Consider the following 20,304-nt stretch of genomic DNA (forward strand, 5'->3'; position numbering starts at 1 on the left):
AAATCACTGCAGATGGTGACTGAAGCCATGAAATTAAAAGCTGCTTGCTCCTTGGAAGAAAAGTTATGACCAACCTAGAGAGCATATTAAAAAGCAGATACATTACTTTGCCAACAAAGGTCCATCTAGTCAAAGCTATGGTTTTTCCAGTAGTCATGTATAGATGTGAGAGTTGGACTATAAAGAGAGCTGAGCACCAAAGAATTGATGCTTTTGAACTGTGGTATTGGAGAAGACTCTTGAGAGTCCCTTGGACTGCAAGGAGATCCAACCAGTTCATCCTAAAGGAAATCAGTCCTGAATATTCACTGAAAGAACTGATGTTGAAGCTGAAGCTCCAATACTTTGGCCACCTGATGCGAAGAACTAACTCATTTGAAAATACCCTTTTACTGGGAAAGATTGAAGGCAAGAGGAGGAGAAGGGGACAACAGAGGATAAGATGGTTGCACGGTATCACTAACTTGGTGGACATAAGTTTGAGTAAGCTCCAGGAGTTGGTGTTGGACAGGGAAGCCTGGTGTGCTACAGTCCATGGGTCTCAAAGAGTCAGACATGAGTTAACTGAACTGAACTGAGACAAATCTGCTATAAAGGTATACTTTTTATCCAGTAGACCTATAAGGCACAGAAGATGATAATATGCATATTGATAATGTGTTTTGTTCTTCTTGAACTGAGAATCAGTAAACACGCTAAGCTACAACTTGTGATGGGAGGGATAGACCTGAATTTCCTAACTCACTCTGTTGTGAATGTGTATATATGCTGGCTGGTGGCTTAGTAGTAAAGAATCCACCTGCAGTGCAGGAGCTGCAAAGATGTGGGTTCAGTCCCTGGGTCAGGAAGATCTCCTGGAAGAGGAAATGGTAACCCATTCCAGTAACCTTGTTTGGAAAATCCCATGGTCAGAGGAGCCAGGCTCCCTACAGTCTGTGGGGTCTCAGAAGAGTCAGACATGACTGAGTGACTAAACAAAAACAAAATGTATGCTGGTCCCTAAAGCTGTGGATAAAGGCAGAATGATGTAGGGAGCACAGCATGGGTTTGGTCAAGGGCTCCTGTGAAATGTCCTGACAGAATCCTGTACTTCTCTTTCCCAGCAACATATAGCCCATATAAACATCTAACTAACTATTTGAAATATTTTATCTGCCTTTCTTAAGCATAAACTCCATGACAGCAAGAAATATGTCTTCTGTTTTCTTGAACTCTGTTTTACTCCCACACCCAAGTAGTATGACTCATTATCGGCACAACTTTTGATTAAGATCTCCCGTCATTAGAATCCAATGACCAAGCTGTTCAGTGAACTAGCTGTGCAAACTTGAAGAGTTACTAAACCCCTCTGACCTCAGTTTCCTAATAAGTAAAATGTGGGTTATAACAGTGACTATTTGTAGTAAAAATTTAATGAAATGAAGCCCATGAGGCCCTTAGCACAGTACCTGGTATATCATAAGCACTCGATAAATGGTTATTATTATTATTTTAGTTATTATAATATTATGGCATCAAGACTCTATCTGCAATACTGAACAAAGAGCTCCTGTTTATAATCATAGAGTCACACAGATATGTGATTTCTTCTCCACACCCCTCCATAACCTCTTCTTTCCCCTTCAATAATGCTTTTACTACATCACACCAGAATCTTCCCCACTTAATTTGGATGATTAATTTTTCCTTTCAAATACACTTAATTCTCCAGTACACTCAGCTCCAACAAGATTTGTGGAGGTCATCTGAGTGGGAGCTCTCATTGTTATATGAGGGCACATTAATGGGCCCAGCAGCCCCGAGGCCACCCTGACGGTGATTTACAAGGTGCAGGGTGGAAGGCAAGGACTGTGAATCCCAGCCCAGACATGTCCCAAGGGAATAGTGAATGGCAGCAAAGTCTGGAGCAGAGTGTGGATCTCCGACCCTGACCCTTCGGCCCAGAGCTCGTCTCTGGGCAGTGTCCCCACCCCCATCATGACCATACTCCCCGTTCATCTTCCAACGAGCCACAAGGCTCTGCCCCATGCTAAGAGGTGATTCTGTAATGGGATCGGCAGACTCAGAAGCTCCCAGTTCACCTGTGAACACGTTAATGCCAGCAGCCCCAGAGAGAGCACGTTCCTGTCTCAATCCTGCTCACCAAGCCCAATTGCCATATTTTTGGTTGTGAGCTTGCAACACTGCAGGCTCCATTGCCCTTTTCATTATCAGTAAAGATATCCTGAGAAAATCCATTAAATATTGAGCTAGAAGTCTGCTATCAATTTGGTGTGCCACAAGAATACAAACAAAGCTGAGAATGTCTAGGCTGATTTGATTATTAGTGGTCTGAAAACTTACATAATTGAGTATAGGGTTACCTAGAATCCCAGGGACGGGGGAGCCTGGTGGGGTGCCATCTATGGGGTCACACAAAGTCAGACACAACTGAAGTGACAGCAGCAGCAGCAGCATAGATCAGGGGGACTTACATAGCCATTAATTCTACATTATTCAAGATACACTTTCTGAGGCAGAACTTGGTCTTTAAAAAGTCTGTGATTGGGAATGTGCTGTACTGTGGCCACAAAAGATTACAGGAGGATGAATATAATAAGTATTTAACAGAGCATAGAACCTATGTCTTAGGTTATGATGTTTCTCAGTGAATTTTTTGAGAATTTCAAGGCCCTTGGAATTTACGTCTTTTGAAATACAAAGTAGTATATGATATGTCAGTCACTAGATAACTTTCCTTTTCACTCAGTACCTTCTATTTGGAAAACTTTTCAATGAATCAGCTTGTTTTTCCTTCACATGATTTGAAGGACTAAATAGAAACATGAAGGAACCTAAAACAATACTGACCACATATATGGAGATTTTGATGAAAAAATTCAAAACTGAGGTATTATTCTCATTTTATACATGGAGAAAGTACAAGTAAACACGTGTATACCTATGGTGGATACATGTTGATGTATGGCAAAACCAATACAATATTGTAAAATAATTTAAAAAATAATAATAAATTTAAAAAAAACTAAAAAGAAAAGAACTCTTGATGGTCTCAAATAGAACAGTTAAATCTCAACCATTTGTACAGTGCTAAATTGTGTAATTTTGTCCTAATTATTCCTAAATTACTCAACAGTGGCCTTTTCCAAAAAGGCTATCTGCAAAGCACCAGCTCAAAATATACTCCTGCTCAACCTTCCCCTAAACACTGCACAGGAAAAAAGCCCTCCTTAGTCAAATAGGTTTTGGGATTACTGTATTTTATATGCTGTACTCACATATCCATAATTCATATCATAAATCAAAGATTGTAATGTCCTTTAGTGAAGAAGCCTACTTGATTTTGCATTGCCCTAATTTATTTGACAAGGAAACTTTTATTGAATTATACTTCTAACTCACTCCAAAATCAACTTTAGAGAAAGCACTTTTAGGACATATGCTTGTCATTTACTTAAATGTGAAATAATTCTCTCTCTTCTCAGTATTCTGGGAAACACTTGAAGAATCACTAAACTAAGTAAGATCATCAAGTGAGTATTTAATCTTTCTTTGACAGAGGGATTAAAAAATGAAGTTCTTTTTAAATTACTCAGTCTTTTGTAATGAAGGTAGTGTTCATATCCATATTGTCTGCACTGACGATAGAAACCACCTGCTGGGCTTGGTGGTAGCCACTTCTCACTTCCTTTCCCAATGATATGTGGTCTAGGGTATGATTCTTGGAGTTACCGTGGTTACCATGGCTACTTCTGAGTAGGTACTACAAGATTGCCGGAACTGGCAATGCACCTGGTGTCAATCTGTGGCTCCACAGTCAACCTCATCAACCACGAATGTCTTAGATGGTTCTCCCTTTCCAGTTATATAATTGGATCCATTGCTCATAGTCATGCTCAAAATAGAAACAGACAACGAGCCATCTGTTCCACATCTCCAAGTGCTTCCTTAGCATAAAGCACCATCTCTGCTGTTCATTGTTACCATGGTAAGGTGCACCCATGGTAACAATGAACTGTGTGACCTCAGAGCTGCCCACTTAGCTGCCTGAGTAACACTCTGACTCAGTTTCAACTCCTTCGTCAGCTCTTACCCAGATTTGGGAGTGAAGATCTAATGAAAACACTTTCTGTTGTCTGGAGGCACTTTCTTTGGGCTCATTTAATGCATTTTATGGTGCATTAAATGTGTCTGTGCGAATGGCTGGATTTGTTTTGCTCAAGTGTGAAGAATAATTAAGATCATTCTAAGTCAAATGAAGTGTTGAAACACATTGTCAAAGGACCTCAGCACTGTAAATGTCTCGTTACCTCTGACACTTTGTAATTAGGTCTGTAACTGTTCTCTTGATTTCCACTGAAACATTCTTTTCCTTCCACACCACCTCTGCCTCCCTGTGTGTCAAGAACTCCCCCCATTACACATACACATCTGTGATCCAGGTGTCATAAACATGCATCAGGCTGATGAGAAAGAGAAATGCTTGGATGGTGATCAACACAGCCATGAACCCCTTCTGCTGTCTCATCCATGGGCAAAGGTGAGGTGCAGTTGTCAAGAGAAGACTTACCTCCACAGCAGCAAGACAAATGGCAAATGTGTCTCCTCTACCCAAGCCATATGCATTCTCCTTCACGTGGTGACGGGTGGCCTGCTCGTCTGGCTGAGTTATCTTCCTCTTCCTCTGTTAAGAGGATTTGCCTGATACTAAACATCAAAAGTGACCCTCTCCACACAGCTGAAAACAACTGATTCTGATTTGAAAATAGTTGTCCTAAATATACATGCGTGTGTGCTCAGTCACTTCAGTTGTGTCCAACTCTTTATGACGCTTTGGATTGGAGCCCACCAGGTTCCTCTATTCATGGGATTCTCCAGTCAAGAATACTGGAGTGGGTTGCTATGCCTTCATCCAGGGTGTCCTCCCAACCCAGGGACTGAACCTGCATCTCTTGTATCTCTTGCATTGCACATGGATTCTTCACTGCTGAGCCACCTGAGAAGCCCAAACATACATGAGGCAATAGTTGATGGGTGGGCTTCCCAGGCGGCGCAATGGTGGAGAATTCACCTAACAGTGCAGAGACACAAGAGATGTGAGTTCAATCCCTGGGCCTGGCGGATGCCCCAGAGAAGGAAATGGCACCCCACTCCAGTATTCTTGCCTAAGGAATTCCATGGACAGAAGAGCCTGGCAGACTACAGTCCATGGGGTTGCAAAGAGTTGGACATGACTGAGCACACACACACTCATACAAGTTGATAATCACTCCCTGTTTGTCAGGAACGATGTTGATGCCTTACATACATTGTCTAAATTTGTCTTAACAATAATGTCTTTAGAAGGTTGCTATTGTCTTATTTTATATTTGAACAACTTGAAGGAGCCTCCTTGGTAGCTCAGATGGTAAAGAATCTGTGTGCAATGGAGCAGACCCACCTTCAGTCCCTGGGTAGGGAAGATCCCCTGGAGGAGGGCATGACAACCCACTCCATATTCTTGTCTGGAGAATTCCATGAACAGAGAAGCCTGGTGGGCCACAGTCCGTGGGGTTGCAAATAGTCAGACACAACTGAACAACCAATACTTTCACAACTTGAAGATTAGAAAGAGACTTTCATGTTTCCCAAACCGTAGAGCTTTTGATTAGTGAAGGTGAAACTCAAATCTATGTGTCTGTGACCCCACAGGCCATGTTCAAAGCCTCTGGGCTGCCTGATCTTATACCACTTGTCCTCATAGTCTATGTTTTCCGCCTACTCCACTGCTCAGTTTCTAGACTCAAGAATTGTGCGTTCTGTGAAACAGAATTATGTTCTGTGAAAATATCTGTGTTCTGTAAAAAAAATTTGAAAAAATATTGAAAAAAATTGAAAAAAATATCTGTGTTCTGTGAAACAGAATTGTGAATTCTGTGAAAATATTTTCCTGACCTGTTATTCCCCTCATTTCTGGGTTTTCCCACCTTCAAAAGATCTGTGTCTTTTTCCAGGCCTCAGACCTTCCTGTCTGCCCCAGTTTGCTCTTGTCAACCAGACCACATTGAGTCAAATGCTAAAGTCTTCACACTTCCATTTACTAAAAAGACCTGCTTGAGATTTTAAAAGGTATAGTATATAAAAAGCTACAAACAGAATATTGTGGGCCGCAGCCCACAAGTATAACTGGTAATCCTTACTTTTTTGTGTAGCACTTTATAGAATGGCAAAGCAATTAACATAATACTTCATTTAATTTGAATGAATAAAGGTTCAAAAAGGAAAATGATTCTCTGCAAGAAAGCAGTCCATTTACAAACTTGTACTTGATACTTTCTCTAATCAAGAAAGCAAATGTTTGTACCAACAATAAAGTACATTGAAAATATATCCTAAAATAATTAGTAGGCTTTTTCTTTTTTAAGTAGAAGTTGAGTTTTATTCATTGATTGATTATATAGAGATATATAAATTCAAATATGCAATAAGGACAATTGGCAAATTCATTAAACCTGATGATGTTTCTACTTCGTTTTACCCAAAGTAGCCAATGTTTGAGAAAATAACAACCTTAATTTACTGCCAATCATTAACTGCAAATACATTTGCACGTTCACAAACATGGCATGTTTGCATTTCACAAGTTTTTTGTTTTATAACCTGGAGTGAGTCTCCATTAACTTTTCTTTAACAGAATAATTAGAAAAAGCATTGGTTTAGCAAACAAGCAAATAATTGCCACTGGTTAAAAGTACTCTTTTAGGCCCAGTTGGGAGATGTACTATTATTCTTTGCCATACTGTACATTAACCTTCAAACAACCTTCGGTTACATCATTGGTAAACTATTTATTCTAATTGTTTATGTATATTGATATTAATGTGCATCCAAATGTCCTCTGTCAAATCTCAGATCATCCTAGCTTAGCTTTCTACAAATTGTATCAGGTTGGCATTAGATAGGTTGCCTCCAATACCAGCATCTCTCAGCATCCTTTGTGTTTTACTTGGTTGATTTCAAAAGATCTATGGAAATATTTCTAATGCCTCTTCTTACCACTTGGAAGCTTTGTTGAGGTTCCTAGGGCCACCCTCAAGTTCAGTGATTGCACACCCTGAAATTTTTCTTTGATCAATGCAATGGAAGGGGAAATAGCCTGTCACTCCAGGTAGATGTCTTAAGAGCTGGTATGCTATTTGCTGTGCATCATATGCTGTGCTGTGGTAGCCACAGAAGCATCTTCTGAAACAGAGAACCCATCATCCCAGTACCCTAATGAGAGCAGAGGTTCCTTCCAAGCCATGTTGGACATATGGCTCAAACACAAAATAAACCTTTCTTGTTATAAATTGCTAAGATTTGGGGCTGTTTGTTGCCACAACATAATATAAAATTTAATCTATCCTCATTGACACATCTCTTCAGTATCCATCTCAACTTCCATTGTCCATAATGGCCAACAACCATCTTAATTCAACCCTGTTGTCTATTCTCACCTGACCCTCTAAAACCCAGTGTTTCTGCCAATCTTGAGTCCTCCATACTGAAGGGCTAAAGTCCTCAAGAACTGCCTTATGCATCAACGCACCAAACTCTCATTCTCACATTCTTTTCAGATGTCTTGATGTGCCGTTCCTTACCCCAAGACGCTAATTCTTAGGATGGAAGAGCCTTGACCTGAACCCTATCCAGCTCGCCCTCATTGCTGCCAGTCCTATTGCTTGATTTTCCTAGGTTGCCACAGTGCTTTTTTGACTAGGCAGCTTAAATGACAGAAATTTTTTGTCTTAGTTCTAGAAGTCAGAAGTTCAAGATCACCAAGTTGGCAGATGTGGATCCTTCTAAAGACGGTGAGGGAGAATCTGCTCTCCTAATTTCCCATGAGTCGCTGCTAATCTTTCAATTCTTTGGCTCGTAGAAGTGTCACTTCATCTCTGCTTCATGTTCATATCACATCCTCCTAGTATGTTGTCTTTGGGTCCAGATTCCCCCCTTTTATAAAGACACCAGTCATGTTGAATTGGAAGCCTACTCTACTCCAGCATGATTGCATTGTAGCTGATTTGCATATTCAGTGATCCTATTTTCAAATAGTCATATTCTGAGGTATTGGGGATCGAGACACCAATATATGAATTTGGGAGGATGCTATTCCACCCATCCTACTGATGCTTTCCTAACTCTCCTGGGAACACATTTTCCTGAAAGACTCAGCTCTGTATCTGATAATCCTGCCGTCATAACCTTTCACTTCCAAAGTCACACCCTTAGCCTGCTCCCAGGTTTATATTCCTCCTTGGATCTTACATCTGGTTAAAATTAGATTATTCTGTAACTTAAAGTAAAATGCCCTTTTTCATAGAATTAATTTGTTTCCTCAACATTAGTGTAGTGCCTACTTTTATCCATTGGAAATTGAATATGTTCCCTGTTCCCTAAGCATTCAAAATTTAAATAGGGAGCAAATCCATGTGTATACAATTAAAAGGAAGACTTTTTCCACAGTTACTATTATGCAACCCTCAACAATCCCTGGAGAAAGTAATTGTTTTCAGTACTTTACAAATGAGAGAGGGGAAGTCCCAGTAAAAAGTACTCAAATTATCAATATGATGAAAAGAATCAAAAGGCACAAAAGAAAGAGTTGGAAAGTAAACAAAGATGTAGAAAAGTAAAGTCCAAGGTGGATTTTATACCAGATGGGGAAAATGGACGGAAAAACTTAAAATATTGTAAGAAATGCAATCTCTAGTTGTAGCACTATCTTTATCAGAAAAGAAAAAAATCTTCCTTAAGACACTAGTGATATTCTGATGGTTTCCAGAAACACAGCATGGTCTGTGAAGTGAAGTGAAAGCCCCTCAGTCATGTCCAACTCTTTGTGATCCCATGGACTATACAGTCCATGGAATTCTCCAGGCCACTGAAGTGGGTAGCCTTTCCCTTCCCCAGGGGATCTTCCCAACCCAGGGATTGAACCCAGGTCTCCCACATTGCAGGCGGATTATTTACCAGCTAAGCCACAAGGGAAGCCCAAGAATTCCCGACCCAAGAATCAAGCATGTTCTATACTTGCAGTTATTTTTTTCTACTTACTCTGCCAATGCCGCTGAAAGAAAAAGCTCCCCATTAAGAACTCTTATCTTTAGGATAGTGGTAAATCAACTGGACAATTTTTATTTTGTATGATGTTATGAACTGAATTATGCCCCTACTCCTAAATTCGTATGGTAAAGTTCTAACCCCCAGTATCTCAGAATGTGATTATATTTGGAGGCAGGGTCTTTACAAAGGTAAAGTTAAAATAAGTTATAAGTGTGGGCCCTAATCTGATATGCCTGGAATCCTTATAAAAAGAGGAAATTTGGACACAAATACATAGGAAGAAAAGGTGATATGAAGACATAGGGAAAAGACAGCCACCTACAAGCCAAGGAGAAAGACCTGGAGTTCCTTCCATCACGGCCTGCAGAAGAAACTAATCCTGGTGACATTTTGACCTCAGACTCCCAGTTTCCAGAACCATAAGGAAATAAATTTGTTTAAGCCAACCAGTCTGTAGTATTATGTTACAGCAGCCCTAGCAAACAAATGCATGTGGTTAATTCCTTTTAATTAAAAAAAAAAAAATTTAGTAAGGGGTCAGGAGTTAAAAGCAATGTAACCTCCTTCTTTCATCAGGTTTGGGAATGCATGTACACCCGTGGTGGATTCATGTCAATGTATGGCAAAACCAATACAGAATTGTAAAGTAAAATAAAAAATAAATAAATTTTTAAAAAAAAGAAAGAAAATGTCCACTAATAAGTTCACTAGTTTGTATATTTACACAAAAGCAAAATATATTTCGCTGCTTCCAGTTTCTGGAACCCTTGGAATTTCCCAAGTGAAGAGAGCCAAAAAGCGTCTTTTGTTATGTTAATAGGGGACTTTTTGGAAACAGCTTAGGTCACCTAAGGGTAAGGGGCTGTTGCCAGGGAAACCTGCCCTGTAACTAGAAGGTTGTCACATTCAACTCCACCCCCAGCTTCTAAGGAGAAGAGAGGGGCTGAAGACTGAGTTCAGTCACCAGTGACTAACGATTTAGTCGATTATGTCTGTGAAAAGAAGGCTCCATAAAAACCCGCAAAGACTGAGATGGGAGAACTTCTAGGCTAGTGAGCCACTAGGCATCAATGTGCTGCTACACTGAGCCACAAATTCTACAACTCCACTAATTGTACAACAAAAACTCCTGTGTTCAGGACCTCACCCTGTGTATCTCTTCATCTGGTTCATATCCTTATATCGTTTGTCATAAACTGGTATTCTGATGAGTAAACTGGTCTCCTGAGATCAGTGAGCCATCAGGAAATTAATCAAACCCAAAGAGGAGGTCTTGGAAATTTCTGATTTTATAGCCAGTCTGTCAGAAGCGCAGGTAATAACCCAGATGCTTGATTGACATCTGAAGTGGGGAGGAGCGGGTAACAGTCTCATGGAACTGAGTCCTTAACCTGTGGGATCTGATGTGAACCTAAGGTAGACAGCTTCGGAACTGAATTGAATTGAAGGACACCTTGCTGGTATTGAAGAATTGCCTGGTATGGAGGAAGAACCCACACTTCGAACTCAGTGTCACGTTGATGTGAATGTTGATACATTTGACACACACACTGAAGTGCATAAGAACCATTCATAAAGAGTTAACTTGTTGCTTCTTTTCTAGGAAGAGGGTTAATTTGTGCTACAGCACAATAGCAAAAGGATGAAAAGTTGATAGAGAGTACAAAAGAAGAGTTAATATAAAAAAAGAAAGAAATTTGTGGAGCCAGGAGGGAAGGAAGAAATCTCCTAGAAGGTTCGGTTCAGTTCAGTTGCTCAGTTGTGTCCGACTCTTTGCGACCCCATGAATTGCAGCACACCAGGCCTCCCCGTCCATCACCAACTCCCAGAGTTTACTCAGACTCATGTCCATCGAGTCGGTGATGCCATCCCGCCATCTCATCCTCTGTCGTCCCCTTCTCTTCCTGCCCCCAATCCCTCCCAGCATCAGAGTCTTTTCCAGTGAGTCAACTCCTTGCATGAGGTGGCCAAAGTACTGGAGTTTCAGCTTCATCATCAGTCTTTCCAATGAACACCCAGGACTGATCTCCTTTAGAATGGGCTGGTTGGATCTCTTTGCAGTCTACAACCTTTTCACTCTCCTCTTTTACTTTCATCAAGAGGCTTTTTAGTTCCTCTTCACTTTCTGCCATAAGGGTGGTATCATCTGCATATCTGAGGTTATTGATATTTCTGCCGGCAATCTTGATTCCAGCTTGTGCTTCTTCCAGCCCAGCATTTCTCATGATGTACTCTGAATAGAAGTTAAATAAGCAGGGTGACAATATACAGCCTTGATGTACTCCTTTTCCTGTTTGAAACCAGTCTGTTGTTCCATGTCCAGTTCTAACTGTTGCTTCCTGACCTGCATACAGGTTTCTCAAGAGGCAGGTCAGGTGGTCTGGTATTCCCATCTCTTTCAGTGTTTTCCACAGTTTATTATGATCCACATAGTCAAAGGCTTTGGTATAGTCAATAAAGCAGAAATATATGTTCTTCTGGAACTCTCTTGCTTTTTCCATGATCCAGTGTATGTTGGCAATTTGATCTCTGGTTCCTCTGCCTTTTCTAAAACCAGTTTGAACATCTGGAATTTCACGGTTCACGTATTGCTGAAGCCTGGCTTAGAGAATTTTGAGCACTACTTTACTAACGTGAGATGAGTGCAATTGTGTGGTAGTTTGAGCATTCTTTTGCATTGCCTTTCTTTGGGATTGGAATGAAAACTGACCTTTTCCAGTCCTGTGGCCACTGCTGAGTTTTCCAAATTTGCTGGCATATTGAGTGCAGCACTTTCACAGCATCATCTTTCAGGATTTGAAATAGCTCACCTGGAATTCCATCACCTCCACTAGCTTTGTTCGTAGTGATGCTTCCTAAGGCCCACTTGACTTCACATTTCAGGATGTCTGGCTCTAGGTGAGTGATTACACCATCATGATTATCTATGTACTTAAAAGGCCAGGAACACAAGATGGTCTCCATTATTCCAATAAATGCTCTTAGCTTCTCTATGACATGAACTATAATAATCTTAGAAACTAGAAATAATCTGCAATATCTATATGAAAGGCCAATTTGTCTTCCCCTCTTGTGGAATTTTAATAAAATCATTATGGTGGTGATTGTTAATTTAAGTGATACATTTAAATGCTAGCAATGTAAAACCAAAAGAATACAAAGTTGGTTATCACAGAATTGTGGTTAAAGATATACAGTTTACAGATGGTTTGGGTTTGAATCCTAACTCCACAGCTTCCTAACTGTGTGTATTGTATTGTATTGACCATATTGTGTAACCTCCCTCACTGTGACTCAGTTTCCTCATCTGCAAAATGAAGTCCTGAGAATGATGCATGGGACATAATGAGTATCATACAAATGTTTATTCTAATCGTCATCACCAACCTAAATTACAAATAGATTAGTAACCAGTAGGTAACTGTGATATGTGTCAATTTTGAATGGCCTGGCCGTAGACACTTGGTCCATGATCTGAAATATCTCATTAAACATTTTTTTTCTTCCCATTTCTTCAGTATTTTCAAATGAAAATCAACCATTATGAACTTGGATTTCAAAAAAGAAGCAATGAGTTCTCTTTTTATAGTTTGCCATTCACTTTCCATTTGTAATGTTTTTTTTTTCCTCCTTCTTGGAATTGAATTACAAATATCACAGAGATTTTGTTCATTTTAAACTACAAGCCCAACTATTTAGCCTTGGTTCATGGAGAGGGCTGATTGCTTCTCAGATCATATGCTCAACAGGAAGCAAGCACTGAGGTAATGATGGCCACTTCTGAGTCATATTCACAGCCAAGTTCAGGCATCCACTTGCTGTGGGCCTGCAGACACTCAGAGTAACATAAACCATGAAGAACAGCAAATGCCAGGTAGGGGTGTTGCTTAGCGGGGAAAGATGCTGGCAGAATAGAAGGTAGAACTGTTGCTGAGCCAGGTTTTTAGACTCTTTAATCAATAGAAATTGACGAGGCCAGATGAAGAATTCAGGCAAAGCTTTACTAGGATGTGTGCTATACAAAGGAGTGAAAACAAGTAACAGGTTCCCCTGCTTGCTTCCTGAGGGGGTCAGCAGGTGCCTTAATTGGGTGAAGATAGGAGTGGACCCATGGGTTGAGCCAGAGGGTTGGCTCAGGTTGTCTGCCCACTCCTTTGGTGGTGCTGTGTGCACAGTACCCTGCTTTGCTCCTGACACCTCAGAAGTGGCTGCTAGGTTTTGGCTTTTTGTATCTTGTCGTTAATATGTTCCAACGGTGCATGCACACAGTTTGTTTTAGTCCCATATAGTTTATTTGTACTCTGTTGCTTAGAGAACATTTGTCCAGGTTCAACCAGTGCAGCAAAGGGTCCCACGTTAGAGGTCTCAGCCTGCCTCAGAGTTGCCTGGGCCTAATTCTAGACCCTATGAGTGCTAGATGCCCTTTTCTGAAGAATCTTTACTGGACAAGCCCCATCAGTCGGATCTGAGATGAAAGTGTGCTGGGGACCAGGCCCACTGGTCCTGGTCTGGATCTTTCCAGGCTTGGAAGAAACATATGCTTATTGTTATCCAATATTATTGTTATTATAACCAGAAAAGAAATGTTTTGCTAGGTGCCAGTTTAAAATTTAACTCTGACATGCTTTAGCTCATTTGTGCCTCTAAATAATCCCAGAGATAAGTACTGATTCCATCACCATTTTAAAGAAGAATGCTTGGAAAAGGAGAGTAAGTTTTCCCAAAATAATATAAATAGTAAGAGCCAGAGGCAGGAATTGAAACCTTGTCTGTCAGTTTTATTTCAAAGCTTACGCTCTTAACCACTGAACTACCCTGCCCTTATTCCCTTGTGTCACCCACCATATCAGCACTGGGCTGTCTTTTCTCTATACTGCAGCCACTCTTTATCCTGATTCCCAGATCCAATCATGTTATTCCTCTGTATAGGACATTCTGATGGCCCCCACTGCCTCTGAAGCTCCTGACCCTGGCCTCCATGGAGTTCCAATTTGCCTCTCCAAACTCAGCTGATGGACACTGAGCTCTCAGCAAACCACACTGCTGCCCCCAGTCATAATGCACAATCCCCTGCTGTTCTGCCTTTGTCCCCACCACCCTATCAGCCTGGATGCTGCTCCATCCTCTCTCCTTATTAAACTGCCACCGCCACTACAACCCTAGTGTCCACCTTACTCTGTTGCAACCAGCCTTTTATCCTGTAAGGTAGTTACTATTATTATTTCAGTTTTACAGATGGGAAAATTCAAGGTCAGCAATACCAGGTCCATGGTCCCACAGCTAGTAAGTGGGCTGGGGAGGATTTAACTCAGTTGGCTGATGTCAGGGTCTGAGTTCCTAGCCACTACTCTATATAAGTGATGAGGTCATGCCCAGCCTTTGGAGCATCACATGTGTGCAAAGCACTTTGCTCAGCCTCTCTGATCCCCTAGTGAGAATCAGCCATCAGCTCTTGCTTCCCACAGGGGCCCACACTGTGTGCCTCTGTTACAGAAATTACTCCACTCTGTTGCACTTTAGCTGTGTGTCTCGCCCACAAGATGTGCTCTGTCTGAGGCCATGCCATTCATCTTCTGTCCTTCATGAACCTCGTCCCATATCTGAAGCTCAGCAGGACTAACTTGATGTGTCCTGAATCTATTCAATGGCTGTTTATTGAACTCCTGCAGAAATGATCTCACCCCTGCCTGCAAACTCTCTGGTGCAATTGTTCTTATCCTTTTTTGATTCACACCCCCCTTGGAGAACCTGATGAAAGCCATGCATCTTTACAACAGAAAAATGCAACAACCAATAAAATTTTACATTCTTCTTGGTGGTTCATGGATTCTGGGTTCAGAGTCTAATTGATTTGGTTTCAATTATCAGTGAATTGAATTGTTCTTGCTATTTCCTTTTTTCAAATTATAGAAATCCAACTCAAAGCAGTTTAGACAAAGAAAGGTTTTTTCTTTTTTTTTTTTTTTTGTAACCTAAAGAGTCCAAAAAATGGTTAAATTAAAAAAAAAAAAAAAAAAAAAAGATGTGTGAATTTGTCTTCTGGAACTAATGAAACCAGATATTCTAACATTATCAGGATATGCTTCTATCTGCAGATCAGTTCTAATCCCTCAAAGTCACTTCCTCCACAAACTGGAGAATAAGTTTGGCTGACAGGCCGTGAGTCTCTCACCCCACCAGAGAGGAGTTACCCCTTCTCCCTTTTAGTAATACTTTTTAAAAATCCTAAAGAAATATTCTGACTGGCCAACTTAAGCGGCATGTCAACTCCAGGACACAGGAGTCATTGGAGAAAGAGAAGCTCCACAAAAACAAAAGGAATGACCTTCTGAGAATAACTGAAGAGCAGAGCATCACCACCACTTTTCTCACCATCAACCCCTGGGCACCTGTGTGCCCACATGCAGCCCCCACCATCTCTTCTGGAAGCCCTCTAAGCCCCTGGACCTCTGTGCACCACCCCGCCCCCACTTTCATTCTAGCACCATCAAAACCTACCTGCTCTACAACACATCTTTTCAGGATCCAGCTCATTGCTTTCTAAGAGAACAGCTAACAGTGAATTGACCTGGGCTAGACTATGAAAGGGAAAAATAGAACAAAGCAATCACTGTGCCTGCTTAGATAAACTATTTTATCAGTGGCCATTCATAATAATAACCATAACCAACAGTAGTTCTAACACAGAATTTTGCCTAATTTTACACATCACAAACTTAATTAAACAGCATTGACTTTTACAGCTCGAGATCGTCTTGCCCAATCCTTCATTTTATAGCTGAGGAAACTGAGGCTTTGAAAGTCACTTATTTAACCCACACAGCAAACTGGTATTAGGCCCTAAGCCAGAGCTCATGGACCCTAATTCCCAGTCCAGTTATCTCCTTCCTTCTCTGTAATTCACTGAGGAAGAGGTTTGGTTTATCACAGGCCCAGTGGAGCTCACTAATCACTGTGCTTGTGTGTTTCCTTCCTGGGACAAGTCATGACTTCAATATTCCAAAAAACACAGAATTAGTTGGCTTTAAGGGAGGCATGTCTGGAGCTGTTGGGAGCATGGGCTTGGGAGTCAGGATAGTTATGTTCATCCTTAGCCGTACCATGTACATGCTGGGACCCGTGAGTTAACATTTCTGTGTCTCAGCATCCTCATCTGTAATATCCTCTTCCAGGGCTTCTAACGCAACAGCCCTACTCTGTGTTGCTGTTCTTTTGGTTCACGTTCCTCTGGCTACCAGCAGGCCTACACCAAATAGATGCCCAGTAGTGCTACCTAACACACTAGGTTTTAGAAGAATAAATTAACTCATGACAATCACTTAGAATATGGTCTGATGCACCATAAGCATTCCATGAGTGTAACAACTATAATTAAAATGCAGTTGTCAGGGAAAAGGGAGTATTTAAAGACAAAGGCCATAAAACAGAATTTCCTGTAAGTCAAGTAATTCAAACCAGTAATTAGCCTCAATTTCCTTTCTGTCACACCTCCTTTAGAAAACAATGAAAAGAAAACTGTTACCAGGAATTTAGTTAAAAATAATAAAACAAACAACCCGACATAAACCTAAAATATTCCTAGATTCAGTCCAATCTGCTAAGCAGGTTATTTCAATCAGCTGTTGTTTCTATCATCTTCATTCCAGCACCACCAAAACTGGCCTGGTCTATACCATGTCTTTTCAGGACCCAACTCATTGCTTTCTCAGAGAACAGCTAACAGTGAATTGACCTGGGCTAGAGTACGAAGGAGAAACATAAAACAAAACAAAGCAATCACTGTGCAATCAAAACTGACATTCGGAATAATGATTTGTGTCCTCGAAGACAAAATAATTGTAATAATTGCTATCGTTTGAGGACTGCTTGCCAAGCCTCAGGCATTGTGCTCAGTATTAACATTTAACATACATCATGTAGACACAGGCACACATGCTCATTCATTTTATCATCATAACAAATTTGGGTTGGGGGTTTATTCTTATTTTAGAGTTTAAAGTACATTTACTGTTAATGAAGTTGAAGTTTGGAGAAGAGAAGTGACTTTCCAAGAGTACGGTTGGTACATGGAGCTAGTAGGATTTGAACACAGAGTTTTCTAAATCCACAGCCAGCACCCTCAACAACTCTGTTTACTGTCTAAATACTCCAGTTAACAAAGAGAATAGGGTGATATATTTTCCATTTTCAACTAAAAACAAAAAAGATTTCTGCTCAGCTCTTAATTCAATGGAGACTGAAGCAAATTCAATAACTTTATTCTCCCCTGAGAATCCACTTACAGAGCATCTATTTCCCAGTGTTAATTATTTGTCATCCTACCATCAACAAGAAAAGCATAGAATTGGCTGGAAACAGTGGACTTTAACTTCATATGCACAATGATCACTTTTTATCCATTTGTTTCCTTGAAAGAACCAGAACAATGACTTATTAGTTTTGACAGAGAATAAATGTTTATTGAAATGAACAAATGAGTAAAGAAATGTGCATATAGCCTTTCCATCATGGAGCTGGGTTTGAAAGAGGAAAAATGTTCTGTCCAGAAAAAGAGATGGTATAACAAAAGAGGGCTTTCCTGGTAGCTCAGCTGGTAAAGAAGTCTCCTGCAATGCAGGAGACCCTGAAATAATGAAATAAGAAGCACTAACTCGTGCCTACTGGCTATGTGATCTTAAGCAAGTTACTTAAACTGACTTTGGTTTTCTCATTTGGAAACCAAAGGACTGTTTATCACTTCATTTATAGGATATGGAGAATTAAATGTGCTAAAAAATTTTTAAATGTCTGTTACACAGTGGCCACTCAAAAATACATTTTGTTCTCCCTCATTCCTTCCCTTTAAAAAAAAATTTTTCATCACAATCCTACTGTTTTCTTGTACCTTTACCATTGATAAATAGAATCTATCATCTGCAAAATCCTTTGCAATTTACAAAGAATATCATATTGTCTTTTTGAACATCACAATAGTCCTGAAAGATAAGAAGGATGGAATAAGCTGATTTTATCTCAAGTTACAGAGGAAACAACCTATTTTGTTCTCATTTATACAGTGAGTAAATCATAGTACCAAGACTTAAATCTAGATTTACTGATATGAATTCTTAGCTTTCCTCAATAGTCTAAAATGCTTTTGGAGAGAATGAGAAAATCACATCTTATATCTTTCAGTAAACTATTATATATGTTCTAAATGAGAATTACATACTACCAAAATAATCATAAAACCAAATGTATTCTTCAGCTTTAACTTATAATACCCTTCTTTATGATATGCCTTCAATTGCTTCTGTTTAAAAAAATGAGCTATTTTATTTTTTATCTGTTTAAAAATTTTTTTGAAAAAAATAAACACTCAGCTAATTTGAAAATCTAATTAGCCTTATTTCACTATTCATGAATGGAGCAAAATCTTATCTAATAACTAGGGCAGTGCTCAGAAGAGTTGTACAAAATGGAAGGCTTTTATAGGAAGAAAGGTGGGGCAAAGAAACTATTAGCAATAGAAAAGAACTTATTCTTTTTAGACCAGGAGGTCTAAAAAGGTCCTCTTTGGGGTGGGAAGGGAAGAGCAAGGTTTTATCATGCAGATGTCTCTTCTTCCTCTTGGGCCCCTGGGACAGACTACATGGAGTGCTTAACCAGAAAATTCCAGACTGGTTGATTAAGATTAAATTTCTGGGAAAGGTTGAAACTTCCATTAGATCAGGTATTAAATCTAAGAGATAGGGCCCACATGGAGTTTCATTGATAAGAAGGCTCGTTATGTCGACCCTGCAAATGAAGAATAAAATCACAGTGATCTGTAAGACTGACCAGATTGTCCAAATGGTATCCTGTTACCTCACTGGTGCCTACCTTCTCAAAGCTGCGAGACCACCAATTCCAGACTTCCAGCTACATGACCTTCCCTTCAGAGAATTTTTCATTAGTGGGGTGGGGACTCAGTCAGAAAGAGAATGCTGGTTCTCCTTTAGGGCCAGTCACCCTCTCTTTTCCTCTAATAAATTTCCTTTTCTTGCCTGACTGCCTGGCTTGCTCTTTTTCTCTTCACTCACCTCACACTAGGTTCAGTATCATGGATTTCTAGCATGAGTAATGCCATTTGAGGATTGTGACTTTCAACAGTTCAAATCACCAATTACAGCAATTTTTCACCAGGTGTCACTCTAATGTTAACACTGGATAAAAATAGATTACCAGGTGTCCTTGTCATAGCCATGAATAAAATTCAAAGCTCAACTGTAGGTAAAGCCTCCAGTTGTTGTTCTGTGGAATAAACTGTATATGTATATGTGTATACATATATGTATATGTATGTGTTAGTCATTCAGATGTGTCCATCTCTTTGAGACCCCATGGTCTGTCCATGGAATTTTCTAGGCAAGAATACTGGAGTGGATTGTTGCTGGGGTCCAGCCCCAGGGGATCCAGGGAAATTCGAAGCATGGATGGCGTAGGCAAGGAAAAAACTTATTTATTTATTAATATAAGATTAGATTAGGAAGAAATAGTGTAGTAGGAAATTAAGTGGAGAAAGGAGGCTGAATAACTTGGCTTATGGGGAAGACCAATAAAATCTCGGGACAAGAGATTTGCCCCATCTACTTTGGGCCACCGGCGCCCACTTGAATATCGAAGGGTGCTCCGCCTTAGGCTCCCTTTCGCGCGGGTCTTAGAAGCCAGGATAGGTAAGTAGACTTTGTGAGCCACCCTGCTCCAGATGGGAATTCAGCCTTAAATTAGAGTAAAGAGGAGAGGGAGGGAGAGGGAGAAAAAGAGAGAGAGAGAGACACGAGGGGAGCCAGATTCCCAAGAAACTAGGCTGAGAGACTAGTTCGAGAAACTGGTCCATCCTTTATTGTTCAGAAGGCCTTTTATACTTTTGATAATACATGGAGATCAATGGGTAACACAAAGTTATGCAGGATTAGCAGCCCAGATTCTTATCAAAACAAGGCTTTACTCTCTGCATACCTAGTAGTATACACAAGTCTTAGGTAATTTACATCATCTTTCGGCCAAAAGGGCCAATTAACATTTTACAGCGTTTTTTTCTGATAAGGATTTGTCAACTAGAAGACTTATTTGTGTTGATCTTCCCAAAGTCTGGTGCCACTCTCAGAAAGCAGTAAATAAAGTTACATTCTTACATAGCAAAGATACAGCAATTTATAACAAGTAAAAGGGGTACAGTGATTTATAACAAAAGAAAAG

Source organism: Oryx dammah, unplaced genomic scaffold, assembly GCF_014754425.2.
Source record: "Oryx dammah isolate SB20612 unplaced genomic scaffold, SCBI_Odam_1.1 HiC_scaffold_17, whole genome shotgun sequence".
In the NCBI taxonomy this organism is placed as follows: domain Eukaryota; kingdom Metazoa; phylum Chordata; class Mammalia; order Artiodactyla; family Bovidae; genus Oryx; species Oryx dammah.